The following is a 4,631-nucleotide window of genomic DNA, read 5'->3' as shown; positions in this document are numbered from 1 at the left end:
ATTCGATAATTTTGAAACCCTTTTTCACCCCGATTCGTTCTTCACACATGGATCCGTGGTTAGGATCGCCGGGTGTTTTATTTTTCCGCTGCGCCATAGGGGTGCCGGTGATCCAACACTATACACCATGAGAAGTAGACTGACTTGTGACAAGATTTACACTGAAGAGCCCAACCATAGCACCTAACTTCTGCCTAGCTTCAAGATTAATCAGCATCGAAGACAAATCAAGTACATCATAGGCTTACCTGCTAGTGGTGATTAAGGTGACCATCGAATCAAATTCACTAGGTAAACCATTAAGAATAGTTGCAATATGCTCTGCATCAGATATTTTTTCTCCACATATGCCAAGATTATCCTTAATCAATTTAAGTTCTCTTAAATAATCACGCATGTTTTGATCCCCCTTCTTTTGAGAGTACAAAGAATACCGAAGACTCATAATCTTGGTAGTTGTTTTAGTAGAATACAACTAACCAATGACTTCCCAAATTTCAGCAGTCGATTGACACATGACCAAATTTGGTAAAATCTCAGGTCTGAAAACGGAAAGTAACCGAGATGCTATGTCTTTATCTTGTTTATTAAATGAAACTCTTTCAAGATTTTTAACTAGATGACCAGACTCATCAGAAACAAACTTAGGAGGTATAGCCTGAGTACCATCAATGTAAGACTCCAAACCATAACTCTCCAAAGCAAAAGATACCTGCTATTTCCACAGAGGATAATTGATTTCATCAAGCTAAATATTGATCTTCTTATTAGTGAAGTTCTTGGAAACATTAGAACTGCTACCAGCAACATCTCGATCTTCTGCCATCACGAATTTCAGGGAAAAAAACTTTTAAAAAACCAACTCAAATACCATATTAGAAGACTAGAAAAGAGATGAATAAAGAAAGCAATATTATATTTCATGTCAAACTTACACACATATAAGCAGCCATATGTATACAGGAAGGGAATCAAGAAAGTATAACAAAGATGAATAATTGAAGCTAACTAACATTAGCTAACTAACTAACAGTCTTACAGACTGAGCCAACTATATATTTACTGCTAACATATAAAGATAATTAAAAATATTTTTAAATATTAATTTAGTAATATGATAGAAAGTAAAATGTTAAAAAAATTTTAACACTCATGCTTATATATACTATAAACAATTTAAATGGGGTTGGGTTAAAATTTTTAAAATATAAATAAATTTGAGAAAATTTTGAAACTCATATTTTAAGTTATTAAGACTTGAATAAATATAAATGATATGGATCCAAACCAAACTCCAACTATGAGTCCAACTCTATCCGTCAAATAAGCAGATATGGAAGAGAGATGAATCACTTTTACATTTAAAATTTGCAATGTAGAGGTATCCTTAATGATGAAATATGTCATCATTTGCATATCAACCCCATTATGTTTGATTCCTGTTTTAAGTTTTTTTTTTCAAGGAAATGTCATGATTTTCGGACATGCTTCATAACTTGTTTGTATTTAATCTGGCTGAGATTACTATAACAACATTCTTGTTTATATCCATAACAGCTACCGGTTTTCCATTTAATTTTTAATTTTATTATTGAATAAATGTTTTCTTTATTAGCATAGTTTCCACATTATTTATCAAAATTGAAGGCCACTTCTTCCATATCTTTTAGCATTGTGCTATTGTTTGTTTTCTTATAATTGACTTAAAAGCACTTTTTTTTTTCTTTCAAAAACTAAAAATTTAACTTCTCAAAAATATTTTTTCCCAAAAAGCCCTTTTAAAAACCAATGCTAAACTAAACCTAAATAGTGTAAATTTACACTATGTTTTTTTTCTTTCAAAAATTTATATTTCATATCCTCTAAAATAGTTTTCTATTTTCATCAGTACCATAAAGTTCATTTGGCTGCGTTATAATTCCAAACCACCAAAGTTGAAAAGTCATCTCGCTTGTACTTTTTTACCTAATAAATATTGGAAAAGAAAAACAAAAAAATTAACCAAGAGAAACAGAGGCATGATCCTGACCCAACAACCACTTCAAGCTTCTAAAATTTCAGTATTGTAGTTCAACCTTGTTGTATTGGATCAGGTATTTGGATATCAGTAGTCTAAATGATGATGTCCTTCACAATATTATTCCATCACTTTTCCATATATGGAAGTATGATGGTATGCATCTGTTGTTTTTTCAAGAAAATGTCTTGGTTTATATTAATTCTGATAACAATTAGTCAATTTCTTGTGGTATAGTTTTGGCTGAGATTATTATAAAAACATTGTCGTTTATATCCCTAAAAAGTAACAATCTTCTGTTGGAACGAAAATTTATTTATTATTTTTACTATTAAGTTAATCAATTATGAATGTTTTCTTTATTAATATCACTTCTTCCACCATAATTTATGGAATTGGATGGTGACTTTAACCATTCTATATTTTTGATAGGTTTACCAATACATATATAGATAAATAAATTTATGTTTTATTAGTACAATGAATCAAGACTGGGATAAATTTGAATCAATTTGGAAAGAGTCTGACCAAATTCACATATAATATATACATACAATTGGATAAGACCTACTCATCATAATTGCGGATAATGGGACCTCAAGTACAGACATTAAAGTTCGAGCTGTCTTCCATTATACATATGGGATAATATAAATTTTGATTCTTGAACTTAATAATTAGGTTTACTTTGGTACATGTACTTTCTTTTATTTATTTTGGTACTTAAACTTGACAATTATATATATTTTGGTACAATCTTAAAATGTTACATAGAATATTCTAATAATTTGATCAATGATTGAACCGGTCAGGCCACTAGTTCCTGGTTCAATCAATGTGATTAGTTTCACTGTTAGACCAACAATAATTAAATAAATAATTAAAATTTTATTAAAAAAATTCAAAAATTTAATTAAACCAATTCAACTTGTTCAACTATTGATTTTTGTCCTAGATTTCAATTTTTACCAGCTTTGAGCAGTTGTCGATTCAATTGGTTCAACAATTTTGTTCAAATCAATATATCGATTGGTTCTTGATCCAGTCGGTTCAATCGATCAATCTGATCCTAATTCAAAAATACTAGCCACAACATTAAAACTTCACAGAATCCAAATTTAAAAATTAAAATAAATTTAATTGTTAAGTTTAGATACTAAAGTAAAAAAAATACAAATATTGTAACACCCCAAACCCGGCCTAGACGTTATGGCCGAATCTAGCGATGTCACATGGAAAGGGATTTGAAGACAAGATTGTTGAGTTTAAAAATCATTACAGTAAGCTAGCTTTTATTTAATTCGAAAAAAACTAGTTGATTTGCAAAACTTGTCTCTTAGCAGAAACTTTTGTAACCGATTAATTTAGATAAAATCGTTTCTACTTACGAAAATCCTTAGTTTTTAGAAAAGAGAAAAAAAACCCATGTTTTGTGGAGTTGCGTTTTAAAAAAACCATAAAAAACAGTATAAAGTCCCAAATTTAAAGCCAACCAGTCCTTAGTCCAGAAGATACATCAAAAACCCCAAATAAGTAATAAATTCTAGGCATTAACGGAAAACAGTCTGAAATTTACGTGTGGCCACCATCGAGTCTTCAGCTGCACCGACCCGTCAAGTATGGGGATTACCTGTACAGATTAAACAGAGAAAGGGTGAGTTTTCGCAAACTCAGTGTATAATCCCCACTGAAAATACGCATACAGATAATCAACAGAATTCAGTTAGATACAGTTTGGGGCCTAGGCCCATCACAGAATCAGTTTGGGCCTTAGCCCATTCAGATACAGTCTCAAAAATACATTAGGGATTAAATCAGAATCCTACCCACCAACCTCTACACACCATCACCGTTCAACCCTGCACACCATGTAGGGATTAAATCAACCCACCCATCCCTAAACACCATGTTGTACAGAAATGCGGCACATAATCAGAAGGTTGCAGCTGAGCTGCTAGATAACAGGCTTAATATCCTTTAAGATACTTTCTCCAAATATCATCAACCTACCCCGATGTAATGCAACATACAAAATATGTAATGCCATTAAGCAATTAATAGTACATACATTCATATATCATAAGTCATGCTCAGTATAGAAATCAAACAGACATATCACACATATAGGGGTCTAAGTAAAGCTTACCGACCCTATAGTAGGTCCACAGTCGACTTGGGCGACCCGTGCAACCTTACAAAACTTTTCAGAAAAATGGGCTCACACGCCTATGTGGCCACTCAGCCCAAATTGGCCTTGGCCGTGTGATCCACTTTTAATGTAACCCGTACTAGTTAATTATTTATATATATTTTCACTATTTACTTTTATGTTCCTTCAAAGCTGTCTACTTGAGTCACTGTTACTAAATTATTTATATCTTGAGCTACAAAATTCTGAATTAAGATCCACTTGATGTCTTTGAAACTAGACTCAAATACCTTTCTACCATAAAATTTTCAGAATTTTTGGTTTAGCCAATAAGTACAGTTAAATCTTCAAACTTACCCCTATTCTGTTGTCTGACAGCTTCGACTCTTCTTTGCTAAAAATTAATTATTTCTTAGTAAAAAATTTGGATAAAGTTCCCATTTATTTCTATTGAAAATAGACTCA

This window comes from Gossypium hirsutum, chromosome D05 (assembly GCF_007990345.1).
Source record: "Gossypium hirsutum isolate 1008001.06 chromosome D05, Gossypium_hirsutum_v2.1, whole genome shotgun sequence".
NCBI lineage: Eukaryota > Viridiplantae > Streptophyta > Magnoliopsida > Malvales > Malvaceae > Gossypium > Gossypium hirsutum.
This window is presented reverse-complemented; position numbering follows the sequence as displayed.